The following is a 25782-nucleotide window of genomic DNA, read 5'->3' as shown; positions in this document are numbered from 1 at the left end:
AAATGCAACTATTGATGCATGCCTGCTGCTAGTCTAGAATCACAGCATGTGCCTACTAAATTCAAGGTAATTGATGAAGATGGGAAAGTCCTCTATGTTGCTCAATGAAGGCTATGGGCTCCAAGATTAGGTATTCCTCGAGACCCACTCCATAATTATGGTGGTAGTAGTCAATGGCAATAGCAGCATGGTAGTTATAATAATTTGCAATAGCCTAACCAAGGGTGGAAACAACCCTAGCAGGGTTGGTAGCAACCTCAGCAAGCTTGGCAGCAACCCCAGAACTGGCAGTAGCAATAGCATCAACCAGCCCTGACACAGCCTCCTCAATAACAAGCCTTAATGCCTCCTACAACCAATACAACCCCTCCAAAATAGCCACAATTACCTGCACAACCTATGCCTAATCCCAATAATGCAAACCTTCAACCCAACAATAAATCTATTCCATCACCTTGAATGATATTCATCTATGATCTAGAACAATGCTTGCATCACCTCAGCAACCCATTATAACCTAAGTAGATGATACAAATGTTGAGTGAGTTTAAGAACCTACAACCATTGTCTCTCTTATAGCCAAGAAACCACCATTTCCTAGTAGGTTAACAAAGAAAATCCTACCAAATGAAAATCAAGTTGCACTAGATTTGCATGAACAACTCAAGCAAATGATGGTGAAAATTCCCTTGCTCGATGCAATAAAGGAAGTGCCCATATATTCAAAAGCCATCAAAGAAGCCTATATTAAAAATCTAGGAAGGAAAAAGAAAGACCCAAAGACTATCCATGTCCTTGGCCAGCTTTCTGATCTTATGCTTAATAACCTCAAGATACCCAAGTATGCAAACCCTAGAAGTCTAATAGTAACCCTTGCCATTGAAGGAATACAAGTGTAGAATGTCTTAATAGACCTAAGAGCATCCATTAATGTTATGACCAAGGAAGTGATGTCCAAATTAAATATCATCATTCTCAAACAAACACCAACAATATTGCAATTGGCAGATAGTTCTACCATCATTCCTAATGGTATGTTATAAGATGTCACTATCACATTACATTCATGGGATTAGCCAATTGACTTTGTAGTGTTCTCTCCAAAAAAAAGTACTGAGGGGTATCCTATCATTCTAGGATGACCATGGTTAGCAATAGTAGATGCTTATATTGCATGTTGATTAGGGAAAATGACCATTTTAGCTGGTATGAACACCAAAAACTTAACCTTGTATTCTATTGCTCTGCCTTTACTACAAGATGACCAAGTTGTCTAGCCAGATATGGGTGATTCTGATATGGACATAGATTCTATTAAACAATTGATGATGATTTTTAGGGACTTATTTGTAAGCATTAAAGAAGAGGATGATGTCATTTCTTCCATTATACTAAACAAGTATGGAACACAACCTAAGACATCTTCTAAACAAGATTGTGTTTTAAAAAGTATTATGCCTCTACCATCTGAATTTCATTATTCTAAGTCTACATAGCTTCTACATTCACTCTTTCCACATAAAATAGACTCACCACCAATTGCTCAGATTTCAATGCCTGAAAAAGTAGTCAAAACAACAATTGTTCTAGGGAGAGAACTAAACTTAAGAAAATCCTTATCTCAAGCACAACATCACGATATCTTGTAGCTGTTACAAAAGCACCAAGATGTTTTTGCTTGGGAGTATATAGATATGAAAGGTTTGGACCCTGCACTCTATACTCATAGGATCTATATAAGTCCTGATTGTAAACCTATGAGACAATCTCAGCGTAGGATAAACTCAACATTATGGGATATTGTCAAAAATGAACTACAAAAATTACTCATGCTAGCTTTATATATCCTATTTCAAATAGTTAATGGGTTTCACCATTGGTTATTGTTCTAAAGAAGGGTGAAAAATGGTGAGTCTGCATAGATTATAAAGAACTTAACTTAGCTAACAAGAAGGATCATTTTTCACTGCCATTTGTCGATCAATTTCTTGACAATCTTGTAGGAAAGAAATACTTTTCATTCTTGGATGGGTTTAGTGGCTACAATCAAATCTAGATAGCACTAGAAGATCAAGACAAGACTATCTTCACATGTCCATGGGGAACATTTTCTTATTTTGTCCTACCATTTGGTTTGTGCAATGCACCTGCAACTTTCCAAAGAGCTATTATTAGCATTTTTTATGACATATCTACAGATTGTTTGGAAGTGTATATGGATGACTTTACCGCATATGGGAAAACCTTTGAAGAAGCCAAAGGAAACCTGGACAAGGTTTTGCAAAGATGCAAAAACTACAACTTGTCTTTAAATAGTGAAAAGTGTTTCATAATGATGCAGGAAGAAGTGGTGTAGGGACACTTTATTTCCCCCAAAGGAATTGAAGTAGATCTGGCAAAGATAGAGGTTATACATACATTATCTATACCATCTAAATTAAAAGAAGTTAGGAGTTTTCTAGGGCATGCAAGGTACTATCAGAGCTTTATCAAAGATTTTTGTCAAATTGCAACCCCTCTATATAAATTGCTTCAAAAAGATGTAGAGTTTATATGGGATTCTGCTTATACAAAGGCCTTCCTACAGCTTAAGGAAGCCCTTTCAATAGCACCAATTCTCTGAGAACCAAATTGGGAGTTACCTTTTCACATACATATTGATGCCTCAGATCATGCCATTGGAGCAGTACTTGGCCAACAGATGGATTCAGTAGAACATGCAATTTACTATATCAGTAAGAATCTTCAAGGAGCTAAGATAACTACACTATAACAAAGAAATAATTGCTTATTGTAATTTATGCTCTAAATAAATTTAGACATTATATTATAGCCTACCAAATATTTTTACATATAACCACTATGCTATCAAATATCTAATGAACAAACTGGCAATCTCTGGAAGATTGGCTCGATGGTTGTTACTAATGCAATAATTTGACATTACTAGTACCGACAAACCAAGGAAGGAAAATTTCATAGCTGATTTCTTGTCTCATCTTCAAACACCAGATGATCATGCAACCATAGAAGATAGCTTTCCCGATTAGCATCTCTTTCTTTTGTTAGCACAAAACCCTTGGCATGCTGACATTGCCAACTACCTAACCACTGGTAAAACACCTCCACATTTCTCTACAAAGAAAAAATAATTGTTGGTAGAAAAGAGTTTTAACATTTCATGGATCTTAAGGTTCATGTTTTATACCAAACTAGGTGACACGAAGATGTCTTAGAGAGGATGAAACTTATGATGTTCTTCATGCTTGTCATGATGAGCCCTGTGGTGGCCACTTCTCTAACAAAAGGACTATATTGAAGATTTTAAATATAGGTTACTATTGGCCCACACTTCGCAAGGATGCAACTCAATATACAAAAAAATGATAAATGCCAGAGAATGGGTCAACCAACAAAAAAAAATGAAATGTGCCTATAGCCACAAATAGTAGTAGCACCATTTGATAAATGGAGGATTGATTTGGTTGGTCCTATTAAGTCACCATCATAAGGGAAGAGTTACATCCTGGTTTGCACTGATTATGTTACTAAATGGGTAGAAGAAAAGCCAATGAAGCACCCTCATGATAATAATGTTACAAAGTTTATGTATGAATGTATCTTGACCAGATTCGGCATTCCAAGAGAATTACAATCAAATCAAGGGCCTCAATTTACATCTGATTTGATAGCTACACTCATGGAGGACTAGAAAATTCAGCATGGCAAATCTTCTCCATATCATCCATAAGCCAATAGATAGGTTGAAGTGACAAATAGAGAGCTGGAAAATATACTCACTAAAACAATGTCCTTGCATAGGAAAGATTGGGTAGCTTGACTTCCTGAAGTCTTATGGGCATACATAACAGAATGGAAATCCACTACTGAGTTTAAACCTTTTGAGCTCCTATATGGGAAGATAGCTATCATGCCCATTGAATTTGAACATAAGAATCTATGGACAGCCTTGGAACTTGATATTACTCTTCCTACAGCACAAAAAGACCACATTTTGCATCTCAATGAGTTGGACAAATGGCAAAAGTTAGCTCTTTATAACATAGAATTAATTCAGAGTTAGAGGAAGCAATGGCATGACAACTTCATTAAAGAAAGGGAATTTTCTATTGGTGATTGGGTGCTCCAATATGATTCACGATATTAGCACCACCAGGGAAAATTTCAAACTAGATGGCTTGGTCCATATGAAGTTGTTGCAATTTTTAAGAATGGAATAGTTCAACTATCAACAATTGATCTGGTCAAATTCAAACTCCTAGTAAATGGACATCATCTATATCAGCACCACCAAGGAAAATTTCACACTAGATGGCTTGGTCCATATGAAGTTGTTGCAATTTTTAAGAATGGAATAGTTCAACTATCATAAATTGATCTGGTCAAATTCAAACTCCTAGTAAATGGACATCACCTGAAGTTATATCACAAACTAGCAACCTGAGAGGAATTTCTTCAATAGTTCAACACAACAAAAGCATCTCTTCCTTCAGCCACTCCGTCTGAGTCTTCCACTCAAATGCCTGTAGCCCCTTGAATTTATTTCAAGGCCTTCATAATAAAAAAATTTCATTTTATGTGAAATTCATTTCTCTTCCACCTCATTGCATCTCATCTTCTTGTATTTCCATCATCACTCCATCTCATCTTCTTTCTATAGTATGGTACTACTTGGAGTACCCTTCCTATCATGCCTCAAGTTAGTTACACTTGACCCCTCTACATTTATTTAATTTATTATTTATTTAGAAAAGAACATTATTTTGATTTTTAGAATTTGTAATCTTTAATGTCTAGTGGGACCCAGTATCTGATAGGTTGGGGGGAGGAAAAATTGAAATCATAAATCATAAATGAAAATCAAGGTGAATCTTAAGTCGGCATGTAGGATGTACGGGGTAGTGTCATCTCAATAATGAGTTGGCACCCCTTTGTACTTCTGAAGTTTGTGTGAAATAATTAAAAATTGTTGCCATTAGATTATGATTTCACAAGCACATAACCCCTCATTAATATGGCGTATGTTTTGGGCATGATCTTTATCCTCATTATGTTTTGGTGATTAAAAATTTTTCATGAAGTACTGAAGGATGTGATGTTTTGAAAGAGCTGAAGCATTTAAAACTCTTGTTTTCTTTCCTAAATGCCATTGTTAAAACCCCTATAGCCATCTCTATCGACACTTTCAATCACCTATAGTGAATTTACCAATTATAGTGTTTTTCAAAAGAGAACATGGGCGGAGAACCTCAATGGCATGAACCAATGGATCATAGAGTTTTGCTGGAAAACCTAGCAACATGTAGCTTATTTTAATAATGAGGTTGGTTAGCTTATTATCTCAATCTAAAGTAGTTTGATCAAGAAATTGTGCTCCAATTTCATAATACACTAAGGGATGGATGTGCAACTATTAAAGGTATCTAGATAGAGTTTATAGAGGAGGTGGTGGTAGAGGTTGCTGGTCTACCTACAAATGGGGAATGATGGATAGAGGACATGGATGTATGAGTAGCAAAGGAGAAATTTTTAGTGCATTGAGATCCTCGACTGGAAGAAAACAAAAAGCAAGGTACATTACGGTTATCTCTTCCCCTTCAATTTATCCACCCTACTAAATTTATCATAAGGTATTTTACCTATGAGGAGGTATTCCTATTTGCATGTTGTTCATTTCAAAATTTTGAGTGGTTTGTGGCATGGTGATTATCCTGTAAATCTTTTGAGTTTCCTTTATAATATTATCAAAAGGAAAGTTGCCTATGTACAGAAAGGCAAAACCTAGTTAGTATCCCTCCATTACCCAATCAGGGCCATAGTTGAAAGGGAATTGACTAGGCAGCACTTGATGACATGGGAGGATTTCTTAAAACTCAAAATAGTGGGACCCCAAAGGGGTGGACCTAAAGGGAAAGGAATGGGGACAAGAGAGAAAACTACTATAGGAATTAGGAAAGTAGTATATAAAACAACTCAAGAAGCTTCAACTTCTGCATCTACACCCAAAATTATAAAATGGAAAATTTTGCCTCAGAAGCCTCGACCTCTAAAAAGATAAAATCCCACACAACTACTATAGAGGAACATTCAAAAGAAGTATCTCCAATGTCATAAGAAGCTACACCTAACCTTAATAAAAGGAAATCTATTGATAAGGGTAAGAAAACAATCTCTACCCCACGATGAGTTACCAGACTATCCAGATGGACTTGAAATCTAAACCTCCCATTCCACCTATTGATTTAGAAGCTCTAGTACATACGCCTTTGCAATCCCTAAAGCATAAAATTCATACTCTTGAACATGAAAGAGATATTGAGGAAATTCCCCCAAAGCCAGATAGCCCTATTAACATTGATAGTGACATGGATTCCTCAGAGAAAATAGTGTTTGGGTTTGAACAACAAGTGGAAGAAATCGATAATTTATTGCTAGAGAAATATCCATCATTTGCACAAGAAATAATTTAGGAAATTGTTGAAACATTTCAAATTAATATGGCTATTGTGCCCTATCCTATAGCCATTGTGACTTCAAAAAGGGTTGACAGTCTTGTTCCTCATCATCCTCCTAAAGATGATAGCACTGTTACTCATCAAAATGACAGCTTTGTTGATCATTACGATTCTAAGGAAGACAGTATTTATGTTGGTCCAAGTGTCAACCCTACTACCCATCATCATCCTAAGCACCACCTTGAAGATAATAGCTTTGTTGTCCATCATCATACACCACTAGGAATTTCTACTCCATTAATAGCCAACTTTAGTTTGTACCAACTATTTCAAAGGAAAAAAGAAAACTGGGACCTAGAGAGGAAACAATTGCTCAGAACTATCAAGGAAGAGGCACAACAAATCAAAGAAAAAGATAGTGAAATTATGGTCTTGTAGCAATGTGTCACAAAAGTAAAAAATCTCATTCCAGAGCTTGTGAATTGTAGTTCACCATCTCTAGTTTATACACTATTCCTAAAAGAACAAATGATTAATTTTCAATTGTCTCAAATTACTCGAGGGTTGAACCCTCCTTTGCACACTCCATAGGAATTTTATGCGGCATTCAAATCAGTCTCGATGGCTTTCCAGAATCTCCTCTGTGAGTTACATGTTCATAACCTTTTTGTTCTAGATGATAGGGATTGGAATTCACTGTTATATGTGGGAGATGTATAGTTTAGAGAAATAATGTCATGGATGCAGAATGAGATCAATCGAGAGAATTAGGCCGCTCCTTATAGGGAAAAAGAAATTTTGGAACCACTATACATTCGGCCTAAGGTGAAAAATACTCACAGAGTGCTTTTTTGATTAGCTCTCTATTAATAATAATAAAAGTGGTGCTACTAAAATTCACCTTGTCTAAGAACAAGCATTTCTAGATTGGGAGCAACATTGTACTACAATTGCTCCTAACACCATATGAGCCTCTACTTAAAGATGGATCTGATTATCAGAAGATCTAAAAACAAGGGAGTTGCATTCTCCTCAAAATTTGGAGTTGGCTATCAAAGAAATGCCCAGGTATATGATGCTTATTAGAAATCAAAAGAGTTATTGGGTTTCTCTTCATTTTCAACCACCAATACTCTTGCATCCTATGCTTGGAAAGTATGATTCATTTGTTGGATATATCATGGCCATTGAAGAGCAAAAATGGGAAAGGTTAAAATAGAATCATGGAAATTTTAACTACAGAGCTCATAAATCAGGTGAGAAGATCACTAATGATCTTAGGATGTGGATAAGGATCAAAAATTTATAAATGCTAAAGGGACTAGCATCAAGATGGTTGGGGGGAAAATGATGGCATGAAGAAACAGATGTCTTTTTGACCCTTCTTGTGAACATTTTTCTATAACATACTGAACTTTATCATCTTTTAAGTATAGTTTCTTGAACTTTTGATGTATAAAGTATGAACATATGGTATAAGAATGATAATTGGAATTCTGTTTAAAAAGGGTTCATTTTGTTGAAATCTTTCTGCATGAATGTTTGGCATGGGTAGATCTTCCTATAGCTGAAGAAATTGCAAAAACTATTAGTTGAATACTAATGTTTTTTCTTTATAAATTAATAAATATAAATAAATGTTTATAGGAAGTTTTTTGTGCATTAAATGTTGATCACAAGAATCCAACCAAGCTGGAATCAATCAAAAACAATTGCGAAGGACTAGCACTGAGGAATCATTAATATTAAAGAGAAATATTATGGCACCGTTGTAGCTAGAGACTTGGTAGCAAAACTAGAAGGGACTTCTTTTAACGAATAACTAGTGGGACCTAATAAAGTGACTAAGTAAGAAAGCAAGCATCAAAGTGATCAGTTGAACATGCAAGGAACTATTACACAATACCTAGATTCCTAGAAGTTGTTTAAGATAGATAGTAGAGCAGATCTAGCATTTGCTATGCTCTATATTTATGGGAATTTAAGGAGATAATTAATGTTTTTATTATTGCATGCTTGCATAAATCTTGAACTGTAACAAACTATCCTTCATGAGAAAGTCATAATTGTAAGAGTCTATTATTTTCCTTTCTCTTCAATAAGATCTTGTCTATATCTACAAGGTCAAGTAGTAAGCAGGTTGATAGAGTTGATAGACATCTTGTTTTCCAAGCAAATGTAATATTGTATATTTGAATGAATACATGACTTTTATGAGTTTCTACACTTTCATCTGAGTTGATCTTTTATTCATTATTTTGTGGGGGCCCACATGAAAGGTGGAGTTTATTTTAGCAATTAGGAGTTAGACTCAATTTTCTAGGTTAAGTTTAGAATTGTTGTTCCTGCAGCCATTGGAAATAGAACCAATCACTATTCCTATAGCAGTAGGTGCATAGATGTATGGTTAAGTAATTAGAATTTCCTTCCAAGTATTTGATAGTTGTCTTTCCTTTTAATAAACTAGATTTCCTTAATGGTTATTGCATTCAAAGTAGCAGTGACTTTTAGTGAAAACTAGAGCATATACTTTGCAGACATCATCTCAAGTTCACGCTCCTAGATATTTAATGAAGATTAGCATAGTACTTTGGTAGTAAAGGATGTCCAATCCTAAAAATAAATAGGTGTTATATTGGCTCGAAAACATGAATACCAAACTTTATCTCCATGTTACTAACTCCATTTAGTTTCATGCCTCTTCCATCCCACTCAGCAAGAGTTTTCTTTGTTAGTTTAACCCAGCCTGGTATTTTGGTATTTTTTGCCTTGTTCAGTATTGGAAACCCTATTATTTTGTGTAACAACTTCTTTGAAAATTGAATGGGATGGTCCAACCACAAATGCATGACATAGACTCAGCTTAAGATAAACCAAATCCATTTCCCTTGGAAATTCATCAGCATATGTAAGATATGCATTATACCTTATACCTTTTGTCTCCAGATGCTTCTACTTGGGTTTGAAGCTCCAATACACACATAACTCATTGAATGTCTGGTTCATTTCTAGGTTTCCCAACTCTTGAATTGAATAGTGGTAAAATTAATGAATATCATGAATAAGGAGTACCTTGGAAGGAATTTTTTATTGTGTTCTAGCTGGGTCAAGTTCTTTAGCAATCATTAAACTTAGTTTGAATGTTAGGGCTTTACAATCAACTCCTCAAACTAACATATTCATACCTTTATTTACTTTGCTACTAGAGGATGCCATATTACTTGATAAAACTTCAAATGCTCAAAATAACTATGACAAAATTGCTCTAAATTTCTTGGGGGCTCTGGAATTCTCTTCTCTTTATTTTCTCTAAAAATCATAGTGAAACAATAACCTTTGGTTTCCCTTTTTAATTAAATTCTATCTTCAATTCATCATAAATGCATCGTACAGTAATTCTCTTAGTGATAGGCTATCCTCCACTCAGCTAAGTCTTTAACTCTCAAAAGATACCTTCAACTTGCTAAGAACTTTGAACTTGATAGAGTCATTAAATTGATAGAGTTTTCAACTTAAAAAATTCTTTGACTTAGCATAACGCTGATCTCACCATCTGTATCCAAGCTCGATTAGGTCTTGCAACTTGGCCATGCTCAATGAGGTCTAAGACATCACTTCAATTGTCATCCTAACTTGATGATCCTTGCACATCTAAAATGTTGACATGGATATTCTACTTGCTGACTAGAATTGATGTGGGATATCTCCTTCTAAATCATAGTTCCAATAATCTTCATAAATAACTAGGTTGAAATGGTTGAGTTACCCAACTCATTGACTTGGGTGTCAGCACTTTCATTACTCTAATTTGCATCCTCAAGAGATTTTCTTACCCTTTTTTGCCTCATATAACTTATAATATTGTTAGCCTTTTCTTTCTTTTCATCTTCAACTCTTCCTTGGTTCATACAGTTCTTGGCAATTTGTCCAAGTTTTGTACATGTAAAACATCTCTTTGTAGTATCTCTCTTCCTTGTGTGATGTTTTATGCAATTTTCTCCAATGTGCCCAAACTCACCACAAGAGTGATATCTTCACCATGTATTGTAATCCCAACCAAATATATCTTTTACAATTTTTTCTGTAGGGTTCCATTTCTTGGTCTTGTATTTTGACAATTTTTGTCCTTATTTGTTGCAATTGTGGCACTTTCCTTCAAACTTAGGTTTCTCTATGCATTCACTTGCTCTATTTCCTAGTTTTTTGCAACTGTAACACTTTCCATTGTACTTTGATTTACCATTTCTCCAAAACTTGTTTGATGTATGTCCTACCTTTCCATAATGATTACAAGTGGGCCTTTTGATCTTTTGAGCTCCTTGCTAAGATGACTCACCTTCTTTTGTGTATCCTAATATAGCTTTTCCTTTGTGTCTAAATTGTGTTTTCTTATTCAACTGATTCATGATTTCATGAGACTTCATCATCCTTTCATTGATTTTCTTCTCTATGCTAAGGTCATTTTGCAATCTTTCATTCTTTTTCCTCAAGTTGATAAGTTCTTGATTTGCATCATTGAGTTGATCAATCAGGTCTATTTACTGAAGAGATATTCAATTAATTTCATTTTCCTTTTCTTTTATTTCTTCTTTGGTTTTGTCCTTTTGTTCCATGACTTCACACATTCTGACTGATTGAATTTCTTGTTCTCTTTCCAAATTTTTGACTTCTTCATGAAGAGTAAGATTCTTTTAAAGTAGATCTGTGATTGCTGCATCAGCTTCATCTAAACTTCTTTCTTGACAAATGTCTTCAATTATTTCTTCAATGTAGACATTTTCATTCATCTGTGTTGTAAGATCTTTTCTTCTTTTAAGGAATTTAGAGAGCTACTCCTTCATTCTCTTGAATTGATCCATGGCTAATTGTAGATCCAACTTTTCATTTTCAATAGTTTCTCTAGTCTATAGATTTCCATTATCTATGATCTTTTCTCAAGCTACTAAACTTCTAATGTGAGAACCGAAGCTCTAATACCAATTTTTGGAAATTTATTATAGACTAGGAGACTGAGAGGGAGGGGGGGAGGGGGTGATCAAAACACATTCTAGGAAGATGCAGAAGATGTTGGCACAAGCAAAAATGAGAAAATACCAAACTCTATTTTTTTGGCATTTTCTATGTTCTAGTATTCTGCATTTTCAGAGGCCTCTAGGGCATTTCTGGGCTTTGGCTAGGCCTTGAAGTCATAGTGCTACACTTAAGACTTCAAATAAAAAATGTAGAACTTTAGAAGATCTTTCCAAAAATTATGACGGTTTGTGATTTTGAGCTAGGAGTAGAAAGTTATGAGTTCTACAAGTAGACGTATTTTTTAATATAGATTTTTGTAGTTTTTTATAGTTGTTCAGATTTATTTTGTAATTAATTATCTGTGGACTCTTCATTTTAATTTCCAAGGGATAGTGATGACCCTTGGGATCCATCATACTTGTATAAACTCTATTTTTGAATGGAATGGATCACTTTTGTCTTTCAAATCATCAATTGTGGTATTTTAATGATTTTTCAATTAACTCACAATACCACAAGTTCTACACCAAGTATTGTAATCTGAATTCTTAATTTAGATCAATGGTTTTAGAGCTTGTTCACTCCTATATGTCACATCGTACATGGTTAGCTTATCAAAGGCTAGGATTGGGCACAAGAGATCTCTCATATTATCTTCCTTTGAGATGCACATGATCACAGATGGCAAAACAACAAATTGAGGGGATGGAAAAATCTCTCAAAATATTGGTGGAAGAGGCGTTAAATAAGTAACATGAAAGATGAAGCAAGTTTTAGAGATGCTTGGAAAACAAGAGGCACAAGAAAGTCCAAGCAATCCAAAATTTGGTTGTTAAACCCCATTCAAAGTGCAGGAAAATTTTGATATTCCAACTTTTCAAGGAAAAATCCATGCAGATGCTATTGATGATTGGTTGTCCAAATTTCAGAGGTACTTTTGTGTAAATAATTTCTCAGATATTGAAAAGATAACCTTTGCACTCCTCAAAGCTAAGAATCATGTGAAGTTGGCATGGGAGGTTCACTTAACAACTGAAGAAAACTAAGAGGCTCAAGATGAACATGAATTTTCTATGATGTTTGATGGAAAACCCACATGGGAAGAATTTGTAGATCATATAAAAAAAGAATATTACTCTAAGGATACCTATGAATAGAAATATATGCAATGGTAATTACTCTAACAAAAGAAAGAAAAATTAGTTTAGGAGCACACCAACATATTTCATGCTCTCTCTACAAAGCTTAGCATCAAAGACTCAGAAAAACATCAAATTTTGGAGTATAAGAATGGTCTTCATAGATATATTCAGATTGAAATGGATTTCTTTAATATAGAAAAATTATCTAGTGCTTTCAAATATGCATCAAAAATTGAGGAGAAGTTCAAACAAAAAGGGAGGGGGGAAAATCCAATGAACAACAAATGGAAAGGTGAAGGTAATAAGCCAATGGGAAAGTAAACAACCATGCAACCATCTCCAAGTGCACTAGTAAAGAAGACATGGGGCATAAAGAAAATAGGGCAAGACTCAAGTATGTGGTGTGAAGTCCATAAAATTCCCTCTCATAACACAAAATATTATAGAACTATAAAGAATTTAATGATGGAAACCCATGAAGAAGCTATTGCACTTAAGGTGACCGATTTTGGAAAACAAAAGGAGGATGAACAAATCATTGAGGCTAACCCATATGGCACAGTGGCCACTGCAAAGGTATTTTCTCATGATGATGAAGAGAGATTGGTCCATTCACAAATGTGGGTAGGAGGAAAAGCTTTGAATTTTATTGTTGATAGTGATAGTCAAAAGTATTTGATATCTGTTGAGACTATAAAAAGATTGAATCTGAAGACAACATCACACCCACCATATTCTATGGGATGGGTGATCCAAGGGAGAGATATTCAAGTAAACAAGCAATGTCATCTATCATATTCCATTAAACCATTCAAAGATGAGGTGATCTATGATGTATCTCCTCTTGATGTGTGTGATATTTTGCTATTGCATCCATACATGTATCAATGTCATGGGGTGTATGAGTCTAGACCATGAAGTGTGACAATCAAATTAGGTGGAAAAAATACAAGATTCTAGAGGTAAGTCTTGCACTCTCTGCATCTTTGATTAGTGCAAAATGATGTAGAAGATTAATAGCCCAAACAAGTACATTTGTGTTATCGATGATTCATCCTAAGGAATAAAAGAAAAGTGTGTGTAATTTTAATTCCATGGTGTCCATCACAAAAAAAAAAAAAAAGATCAATGGATCAAATTTTAACAAAATATCAAACTGTGTTTGAGTTATCAACAAGGGTACCCTCACTTTACCAAGTTAGACACTCTATTAATTTGATACCAAGAACCCCATTGCCTAATGAGCCTGTGTATAGGAGGTCAATTTTAGAAAATGATGAGATAAAAAGGTAGATATAAGAATTTATTTTAAAAGCACATATCCACCCAAGTGCATCTCCCTGTGGTAGCCCAATTGTTCTTGCAAAGAAAAAGGATGGTACATGGAGGCTTTATATTGATTATAGATCATTGAATAAGATAACTATAAAAAATAAATATCCAATTCCTCGAATAGATGATCTCTTAGACTAGCTTAGAGGGGAAAAATTCTTCACTAAAATTGACTTGAAACTTGGATACCATCAAGTACCAATTGATCCAATAGATGTATGGAAGACTACTTTTAAATCCAAAGAGAGATTATTTGAATGGTTGGTGATGCCTTTTGGCCTCACAAATGCCCCAGCTACATTTATGAGGATGATGAATGAAGTGCTTAGGCCATTCATAGACTATTTTGTAAAACATGAGAAGAACATTTGCAACATGTGGAATAGATATTGTTTGCATTGCAAGACCATGGACTCTATGCAAATAAGGAAAAATGTTATTTTGGTATGAAAAGTATTAAGTACTTGGGATATGTTATTGATAGTAAAGGTGTTCATGTTGATCCTAAAAAGATCTAAGTAATTAAAGAATGGCCTACTCCAAGGAATCTCATAGAGTTGCATAGCTTCTTGGGGTTAGCTAACTTTTATCACAAATTTGTGTTTGGATTTTCACATTTGTCTTGGCCTTTGAATCAGTCATTATGAGGAGGTATGAAAGAAAAATTAAAGTGGACAAATGCTCAACAACAAGCATTTGAGGAGTAAAAACAAAGGTTATGTTCTGCACCTATTTTATCTCTTCCTGATTTACATCAATCTTTTGAAATTCAAACTGATGCATCAGAATATGCCTTGGGAGCAGTCCTCATGCAACATGGACATCCAGTTACCTACCATAGTGAGATTTTTTTTGATAAAGTGCATAGATATCCCACTTATGGTAAAGAATTATATGTTATTGTTCAGGCTTGCAAGCAGTGGAAACATTATATATTGGGAAAGGAGACTATCATTCACACAGATCACAAACCCCTTCAATTTTTACAAATACAAGGAAAATTATACAATGACAAACACCAAAGATGGTCAGCTTATCTTCAACAATTTCATCTCAACATTCATCATAGGAAAGGAAGCACCAATAAGGTAGCAAATTGTCTAAGTAGGCCACCAATTGCAAGAATAAGTATGGTATTAGAATCATGTGGTCACCAAATAGAAAATTGGGCCCATTTGTATGGATAGGATAATGATTTTTTTGATGTTTATACTTAACTTGTGGAAGGTAAACATGTGAATAATTATTAGCTCTAAGATAGAATGCTTTGCTAGTTTGGCCAAATTTATGTTCCTGAGAAAGAACATAAGAAGTTAATATGGGAAGCTCACTATAGTAGGGTTGCTAGTCATTTTGGAATAGGTAAGATTACTGCTATACTGCAAAAATATTTTTACTAGCCAAGAATGAAAAATGATGTGATAGAATAAATTCAAGCATGTATAGCATGTGTTATTGTAAAGCCTACAAATCATAAGTTGGTTTTATATTTACCACTTCCTATTCTAGATAAACCTTGGCATTCAAATTTAATTGATTTTATGTCTGGTCTTCCTACCACTAAACATGGGCATGATTGTGTATATGTTGTAGTAGATAGATTTTCAAAAATGGAAATCTTGGTGGCTTGTAGAAAGGTAATCTCTATAGAAGAAACTGTAAAACTCTTTTTCCAGCATGTTTGGGTTCATTTTGGGCTACCAAAAACCATTATTTCAAATAGGGATCCTTGATTTCTCAATAAATTTTGGTCTTCATTATGAGCAATGATGGACCAAAAACTAACAAAGTCTACTACATTTCATCCTCAAATAGATGGTCAAATAGAGGTTGTTAATCAAATGATTATTTAAATCATGCATATATATCACTCCAAAAAACCTCGCACATGGGATGAGAGCCTTCCATATGTGCATCATAGCTACAATAGGGCAATTTATAGCTCAAATGGCCATAGCCCATTTGAAGTTTGTCTTGGATATTAACCCTTAGCACCAATAAATGTTTCTATCTCATTTATGCAATCTAACTTGGTACCATGCTTGGATAAGAAGGACAAATCTATGAAGTTCATTGATAAAATTCATCATTTGTAGTAGTAGGTTCATGAAATTTTGGAGTAGACCACTAAGATGTATAAATAGAGACATGATCAACATTGAACTCCTCATAATTTTTAGGTTGGGGATAAGGTATGGTTGCATTTATAAAAGGAATGTTTACAAGGCCCTCATAGAAAGCTTTGTCATCTTCATTATGGTCCCTATAAGATCATCAAGAAAGTTGGTGAAAATGCATTTGAACTCAACGTGCCTCCATTTTTGGGTGTTCATCCAGTTTTCAATGTAGAACTATTGAAGCCATATTTCCCTCCTTTACTAGACATTGTAGATGTTGCTAAAGAAATCAGTCATATAGAGTTGAATCCAGAAGTTGTTGATCCACTCCAAACTAACTAAATTGTTGAGGTTGCCATGAAGAATTTGAGGAACCAAAAAATCTATTTATATCATGTGGTAAAAGTAGGACAATTTATTCAACAGGGAAAGTGGCTTACACTTGAACAAATTCAGCTTCATTTTCCACATCTGATGCAAAGTCTGGAGGAAATAGGGCCCATTTCCTCTCAATGGGGAATGAATGATCAAAACACATTGCTATAAGACGTAGAAGATGTTGGCACAAGAAAAAATGAGAAAATACTGACATCTATTTTTTTGGTATTTTCTATGTTCTAGTATTTTGCATTTTCAAAGGCCTCTAGGACATTTTTGGGCTTTGGCTGGGCTTAAAAGTCATAGTGATACACTTAAGACTTTGAACACAAAATGTAGAACTTTAGAAGATCTTTCCAAAAAAATTGACAGTTTGTGATTTTGAGCTAGGAGTAGAAAGTTATGACTTCAATAAGTAGACATATTTTTTAATATAGATTTTTGTAGTTTTTTATAGTTGTTCAGATTTATTTTGTAATTAATTATCTGTGGACTCTTCATTTTTATTTCCAAGGGATAGTGATGACCCTTGGGATCTATCATACTTGTATAAACTCTATTTTTGAATGGAATGGATCACTTTTGGCTTGCAAATCATCTATTGTGGCATTTTAATGGTTTTTCAATTAACTCACAATACTATAGGTTCTGCACTAGGTATTGTAATCTGGATTCTTAATTCAGATCAAGGGGTGAATCAAGAACCAATAAAACTTATAGTTTAATTCACCAATTAAAATACCACCACATAATTTGATCTAATTGCATGCATGAAAGAATGAAAGCAATAAAACATTTATAACACTTTGACACAATATTTGGTAACCTAAAAATCTTCCAAATAGAAAGTAAAACTGGGGTGGGGATGATACCCACAAGCTTTATTACTACAATATAAAGTTAGCATGTTAAAGCTTACAATTGATCACTTTAGATGATCTACCTATTAGGATAAATAAGGACTATTAGGTCCACCTTGTGAAAGGATTTACAATATACAATGAAGTATGCATTCGATTAGGAGATTTGGAATGAGACTATTAAGTCCACCTTGTTAAAGGATTTGATTAATGCACCTATTAGGATGAACCAATGGCTGGTCTTTGACCTACAACTCAAATTGTTGAATGAAATTCCTTTGAATAAAAATGATCACCTGGTTGTGATAGATAAGTCTATGTTTTTCCTTATACCACTTGTAGCCATCTTAATTCACACTCATCTTCTTCTTTCTTCTTCAATATTATTGCATTATATATGATAAGATATATTTCATATCTATACTAATCCAATAAATTACCTTCTAGAGTTGGCTACAATACTAAATTCAAACAATCTTCACAAAGTTGGCTCACTACTGAACTCAGGTTCTGAAGACCACTCAGGTGATGTTCTAACACTTGGCAACACTTGTCAACACTTGGCAACACTTTTCAACTCAAAAAAATTTGGCACTTGGTTGATGTAGATTATTGGTCCATATTGATCACTTGGGGTAATAGGAACTTGGTTAGCACTTGGATGACTCAGTGAACACTAAAGAACTCGGTAGACTCAATTGACATTGAATAGATAGGTTAACACTACCTTTGTTCACTTCATTAACACTACCATCAATCAACACTACCTTTTTTCACTTCATTAACACTGCCATCTTGGTAGACACTAGAGAGATCAGTTAACACCATACTCTATCTTGGATGCTTGGTAGACATTATGAACCTCGGCATGAACTACAATCAGACTGATTGGCTCGGTAGCAACTAAAACACTTGGTTTGCACTGCTAGCAGTATAATAAGCTTAGTAGAAACTGTAAAGCTTAGTATAAATGTAACCAATTGAATAAGTGTTAAGTTACTAATAGACAAATGAGTTGGCCATCAAGTCAAAAATTTATTCTCTAGCTTCTTCCTTTTCATGGACTTTCTTCCTTAATAGAAACAAGTCATATTTCATCACTTTCACTGAAAAATCTTTCTACACAAGCATCTAATTCCTCATCATAAGAAAATAGACATTTGCTTGGCTTATAAGGCTTCTTCTTATACTTTATTTATCTTTTAGTACATTTAGAAGAATATTGACCATACTCATTATAGGTCCAACATTTAAAGATTTTTGTACCTTTAGGTTCTCTCTAGATAAGCAAGGAAAGTCATTCCACAATCTTAATGTCTTCTTCTAATTTTCCTCACCTTCTACTAGCATAATCTCCACTTGTATTAGCACTTATTATTAGATTAGGTCAAACACTTGATGCATTGAAAGTAGTCTTAATTCTAGGTAGTTCTCCACTTTGTCTCATTCCTATCTTAGTTGATTCTAATCTTCCAAGAAGAGTCTCTCATGTGAAATTTTATGTGTAAGGTATAACCTATTCAATCATCAGTATTGTCTTCTTATAGGTAGGTGTCAAAGTTTTCAATATATTCCATATAATTTAATCTTCATCCTTCTTTCCATCACAAGCCTTAATTCTTGCAACAATATCTAATATTCTACCAAAGAAACTTCTTATAGATTCCTCTTCTATCGTTTAGTTTCTTGAAATAAACATATCCAATTTTGCAATCTAAAATTTCTAGCATTCTTATCACCTTCAAATGTAGATTCCAAATCTATCCAACTTTCATGTGCAAATTTAAAGATTTTACGTGACTATGCTCATTTTTAGGAAGAGTTGTCAAAAGTGCTTCTCTAGAAAGCATTACATAAATAGATATCTTTGACCTTTAGTACAAGACTCAAGCTTATCTTCTTTAACCACTTCTTTATGGTTCTTAGTGATCAACTGATATCCCTGGCCCATGCATAGAAAATCTTTCTTCATCTTCTCCTTCTAACTATCATAGTTAATTCCATAAAGCTTTAGAATTTCTTTTATGAAATTACTTATCATAGATCTCCTAAAGTTTTTTGTTTTTTGTTTCAAGGATTGGATGGTCTGATATCAATTGTTAGAAAATAAATTCTACCAAGATAACTTGGGGGGGGGGGGGGGGGGGAGGGGTGAATTAGTTATGCAATTAAAACAACTCTTAAGATCCTTATTTATTCCAAAGCATGGAAATAGTGGATGCAAAAATCACATAAAGATAACCATACACAATAACACTAGATTTGTTAACTAGTGAAACCCCTGATAAGAGGGAAGCCCCCAATAGGGATGGTACCCACAAAATTATGTACTAATATATAAGTTCCTTCTAAGAGGATGGATTCTTTTAGGAGACAATGAAATGCATTTAGTACATATCAGTCCATGTTAGAAGACTTTGAATTCATATTAGAAGAATCTAATCTTGTTGGGAGTTGAGCCAAACCTGCTAGGAGTTTTTGGGAAGATAGAAGGATCCATTGTCCAAACAATCTTTGCACTATCCTCAATGAATAATATAGATGAACCTTAACACTATCAAACATTGACTTCTTTGCCAAATATAGTCTCTTTGTCAACTCATTGTGCCTCAACTACACTAAAAAATACTCTGATCAAATGATATTTAATATCAAGTTCATTGGATCACACATATAACTTCACATACTCACATTAGAATTATATCCTCCCTGGATCTAACAATCATAATTCCACTATACCACAAGGAAACAATATTTCCTTTATACCAAGTCCTAAAACTAATTATTGAGTCATCCTCGAGGCTTTCCCAATTTATAATTATAATAGAGGACCATATTAAGATATTACATTACATGTTACATTACAATTATTTGAAGCCTTAATAGGAAAACTAAGATACTAAGAGGGGGGGTGTGAATCAAGATCTGTAACACTTTTAACTTTTAACAATTCTTTAGTGTATTCACCACATTTACTATCTCATATCTAATGTATGCATAACATATCTTGTAAAATCAAATTATAGTAACATGTGGATATAATCTATCAATCACATGCATGAAATGTAAATACATAACCCAAAGATTTGGTTACCCAGAAACCCTCCAAGGTGAAGATAAAACTGGGGTAGGAATGACACCCACAAATCTTCACTATTGTAGTAATAAATATAAACTATTAGGATTACAATGTTTGACCATATTTGATGATCTACCCTATGAGGGGTCTACATTGTTAAAGGTTGTTAAGACTATTAGGTCTTACCCTGTGAGAGGATTTTACACTTACAACAAAGTAAGGACTCAGTTAAGATATTTAAAAAGATCTGTTAAGACCAATCTATAAAGAGATTATCACTGACTCAATCTATTAAAATTGATTTAGTACTTGATCCTTAGTCTACTTTGAAAAGTGGGTTTTAGAACTCCTCTATTCAATTTGTTCTAATCTCTGATCTGATATAGCTTCACTATCCTTCACTTCTTGATAAGGTTGCTTCCTCTATTTTTTAATAACTCTTTTGCCTCCTCTATAATGTGCACACTATCACACTTGATCTTCTATGTGATCGCATGAAATAGCTTGCTCACTTCTTCTCATCACATCATATCCTATATTGAATAGGGTTTGATCTTCTCTATTTAAATATTTCTTAAAGAGTTTTCTACATGCTTCCCTTTTTTGCCTCTTCATCTAATTGGTTGAACATTGATTATAGGGATCTGTGATCCACATCATAAAATGTGTAATAACTTTGTAAAAACCTCTACAAATATTAAATATCTTTTTTATGTTTTCCCAAAATGGTTTATGTCGAATTTTACATCATTCCTAATTTGAATATCAATTTTGTGTTGCTATGTACTTATTGTCTTTGATTCTCAACATTCACTATACATGTTATTTCTCAGTCTCTACTATGCTCGACACCCTTTGTATAACTTAGCTTCAATATGTTAGGACTGCTTGGCAATCATTAGGCTCAGGTAATATTGAAAATGCTCAATGACCAAAGACTCTCTTATAGAACTTGGCATAGACATGTTTATAATTTACAAGTTTTTGGTAAATAGATTTGTCACTATAAAAATGGCTCGACGGAGTGTATGTGGAAAACTATTCACAATAGTTGGATACACCTTTGATATGTGGCCTTCCTGTACATTTAGAGGGGCAACTCCCTCGTATGATATGATTTTGAGGTTTTTCAAATAAAGATGAAATCAAAATTTTAAAGATAAATAAAAAAAGCCATTTATGAAAAATACACCACACGACTTCAAATCTTTCTCAGACTAACTTAAACCGCTAATAACAATAATCAAGATCTATGCTTGAGAACTATCACTAGCACAATGTTGATCCAAAGATTCATAAACGTCTACACAATATCATGAGAATGCTCACTACAAACAGAATCAATATTTCTAACAATTTAGATTGAAAAGAAGAGAACACAAATTACACGTTTCTTTATTTCCTTGCACCAAGAACTTGGGAGGAATTTTTTATTACAAAGACAAAGTTTGTACACACTTTCCAAATATTATCTTCTGATCAAAATTTTAGCATAGTGTTCCCTTTTTCTAAAGCCCAAAGAGTCCCTTTACAAAGCCAAAATGATCATGTTTTTAGAGATAGGGGTTAAGAACTACCCTCTTGTGGTTAATAACTACTTCCCAAATACATGATTTAGGTGAGGTTAATTAACCTCTACAAAATTAACCTAGTTCAACTTAAAACATAGATCTTACATCTTTCAAGAGGAAGATTAAATAATCAATCCTTATTGATCTCCTTTTGATAATTTGAATGATTTATTCTTGAGTTATATCACTTTATTAATGAACATATATCCTCTTTTCATGAAGAGATCAAGAGCATGAAGCATACATGAGTGCACTGAATACTAATTTTATGTTAACGATCTCTCGAAGTGTTTCCAAAGATTCACTACTTCCATGATTATGTTTATTAAAGGTTGGCCCTTGCATAGAGGTACATATAAATACCATCCCTACATTTTCCTTGCAATCATCACATACTATGTGAGAGTATCTCATAGGCATTCCATCATAATGATTGGGTTGAAAGTTGATGGAATTCATGATTCTATTATAGTGAATAACAGTTGTATTTTCAATTTTAGATATCTCTATAGTAGGATTGTACCCTAGGCCTAACACGTGCAAATTATTATTCAGAGGATGGGTCAAGTTTTTAAAATGTGATCAGTCTAGGAGGTAGTGTTCCAAGCTTCCATAACACTCTGTCTTCATTCATATCTTGCCACTTGTGGTATGTTCCAGTTATGTCACATTTCTTTCATTCTTTCAGGTCAAAGACATTCATCCCATATGCCCAATCACAAGCATTAGGATCAAAGTTCCAAGCTATATGGGGATTTGAAAAATTCAAATATTTGTCATAGCAATGGAAAATCTCACCACAAGTTTTGACAGCCCCATTCATCTTTCCTTGCATGTCAACAGACCATAGTGGAGTCAAATCCTTCTACACAAAAATGTCATCATCCAAGAAGAGGATTTTACCTAGCTTTGGATAAAATTGTGGTAAATAGAATTGAAGATGGTTAAGAATAAAGAGGTATTTTGGATTTTGGTACTTCAAATTGGAAAATCCCATTGCAAGAGTAGTTGGATTTTCTGCCTTAAAGTAACATTCCTTCATTATTGTAGATTCAAGCTACCTAAGAATTGGACAATAAGAAGAATTAAACCATTAAAAATCATCAACATTTTCAACATGTACTATAGCTTTGTTTGGAGGGTTATTCAAAAACCACATCTTCATAGCCCCATAATTAAATCTATCTATGACTAGATGAAATACATGTTTTTTAGGCTCCTTTGCATTCAGTGGTGTTGAATTAACCACCACAGATATAGCTAGTACATTTTTAGAGAATAGTGCATAATGATAGAGATTAGGATCTTCCAGCATATCTTGGTTTGGAAACTCTTATTCTTTAAGTGGAAGCAAGTAGTAGTCAATTTTCAATCGCATTGACAAATAGTTAATGCCTTTTGGAAGAGTTTTTGTTGCAAGTTGACTCAAGAATGTACTCTACTTTTTCAATGTTCTTACTTTTTTCTCTGTAGACTGAAGCATGGCTCTCAATTTTTTGGTTATGGTAGCACAATCATATAATTTTTCTCTAGCTCTGGGTAGAACTTGACCCATTACCTTGATTTTTAAAGGTGCACTGTGAGGTAGTTTTGAATCAAAATTCACTTCACCCAGTACACATTGGCTTTCCTTACTTTACCTCATTAACTCATCATAAATAACATGGCTATTCCTAGATTGTGTAATGCTTGCATATATCGAAGCCATAATTATTTGATCTCTAATCAATTTAACTATGGAATCTACATTGTCTATCTTATAGTCATGTCTCCAAATGTTGTATTTTCCTAGATATGCTTAATCCACTACTTTAGATCTTGTGATAGCTGCATTTTCAATGTTCATTGCTTCTTCATCATCCTGATGAATGAGATCAGCCACACTTTTCTCTCTTCTTTGTTGTCGCAGTTTTCTACGTTAAAGCTTTGATGGATTATCTCTAATTAAATAGTTAGCAATAGCATTAGCCATTGATTCATCCTTTCAATTCTCTTCTTTGACTAACTTGAATAGAGAGGTTAATAACCACCTCCAAAATATGTATTCTGGAGCTAGACCTTAACCTTTGATGTTTTGAGACTCTAACCTTAACCTTTTTGGATGAGAGGTTAAGGTTAATGGTTCGGAATACATGTTTTGGAAATTTATCTTAACCTCTTTTTGATGGAGAGGTTAAGATTTCAAAGTGAAACACATGTTTTGTACCCTGAACCTTAACCTTTTTAGAAGTTAATGGTTAAGGTTAATGGTTTGGAATATGTGTTTTGACCCCCAAACCTTAACCTTTTTAAAGGTTAATGGTTAATGATTTGGTTGAAAATATGTATTTTGGGTTCCTTCATTAACCTGCCATAACTTAAGACTCAGATGGTGGAATTTGGAAATTTGAACTGTGGGGCAAAGCTAGTTATTAGTTGGAGGATTTGAAATCATGAAACTACCAAGAATTGGATAAGTCTTTGAACAATTTAAAGATTGAATTTTTAAGTCCTCTTGCACATTTAGATTGAAAATTTTGAAAATTGGGTATGATAAATACCAAGGCAATACAAGTATATCACATGACTCAGCCTATAGAGTAGCTCAGTTGCGATGATGATCATTTGACTCTGCCTAGTATATGACTAAGTGTTTGACACTAATAAACAACAATATTTAGAGATACCAACAATCTCCCTCTTTGACATTAGTGGAAAAAACACTTTGTCATGATTACATTGTTACAATGATAATATGAGTACCCCTCCTAAGTCTATGACTTAGTTCTTATAGAGCTACACAACTTTTTTCAAATAAATAAACAATGAATAGTGAATCAATATAACAATACATATAAAAACATGACTCTAAGTAGTTTGACTATTTCAATGTCATACCTTGTTTGTCTTCTGAACTCTTGATCTCTGAATCTTCTAAAATCATGAAATTTTGACTCTTTTGATAGTCATCAAAATATGTAATCATCATTAACCATTTCCCATCATGTTATTTATTTCCTACTTCATCATTGTATTTCCCCCTTGTTTTTGTCACTTGTGGTTGTCATTGGGGTTGAATGGGTGGAATCAAACCATATTTCTCAATGAATGGTTTGTGAACTTGTTGAATCATAGCAAGTGGATGATCCCAAATGGTTCTGGTTGACTCAAAATGTGATTCTACAACTGTATTTGAGCTACCAAATCAATTAAACTATCATCAACTAAAAGATTATGAACTTATTGAATAAGATTATTTGTTGATTTCAATTCTCACTGCATAACCTCCAAATGAGGTATCAACATAGATTGGATGGAAATAAATTTCAACCTCATGCTACTATCAGTTGTCTAAAGTTTGACCAATTTCCCTTGAGAAAATAATAACTTATTGTAATGACTTGGGCTGGATTCAGCTGACAGTGAAATGGTGATGCTTGTTTGTTGCATGTCATCCTGAATCTGGTGGATGTTTTTTTGAAGATCACTAGTGAATCTTGGCACGTCACACAAAATTTTGTGCAAATTTTGTACCTTTTGTATAAGTTCATTTTTATTCTATACACATCCTTGCAATTCAAACTTTTTTCTCAGCAATGATTGTTGAGAATTTCTCCATAACCTTATTCTCAAATTTCTTGGTTGACCAAGCCATCAACTTCTCAGTTGCTTCTATGTCTCCAACATTTATTTTTCCAACTATATCTACAAGTTGGTAAATAATTGGGGCTTGCCCATCAAAATTTTGTATATCAAATGCATCAACAAAAATGTCCTTTATGTCATGCAATACCTATCTCTATTGATGCTCTTTTCTCATTTCTGTCTTCTTGGT

General features: G+C 33.9%; 1 pseudogene; it reads right to left on the bottom strand.

The window, feature by feature from the left end:
* Positions 1-214: 214 nt before the first annotated feature.
* Positions 215-23523, bottom strand: LOC149559512 (polygalacturonate 4-alpha-galacturonosyltransferase pseudogene; annotated as a pseudogene).
* Positions 23524-25782: the final 2259 nt, after the last annotated feature.

This window comes from Cupressus sempervirens, chromosome 5, assembly GCF_028749045.1.
Source record: "Cupressus sempervirens isolate cs-2001-9-10 chromosome 5, ASM2874904v1, whole genome shotgun sequence".
NCBI classification, from domain to species: domain Eukaryota; kingdom Viridiplantae; phylum Streptophyta; class Pinopsida; order Cupressales; family Cupressaceae; genus Cupressus; species Cupressus sempervirens.
The sequence above is the reverse complement of the archived record's forward strand: the minus strand, read 5'-3'. Positions and strand labels throughout refer to the sequence as shown.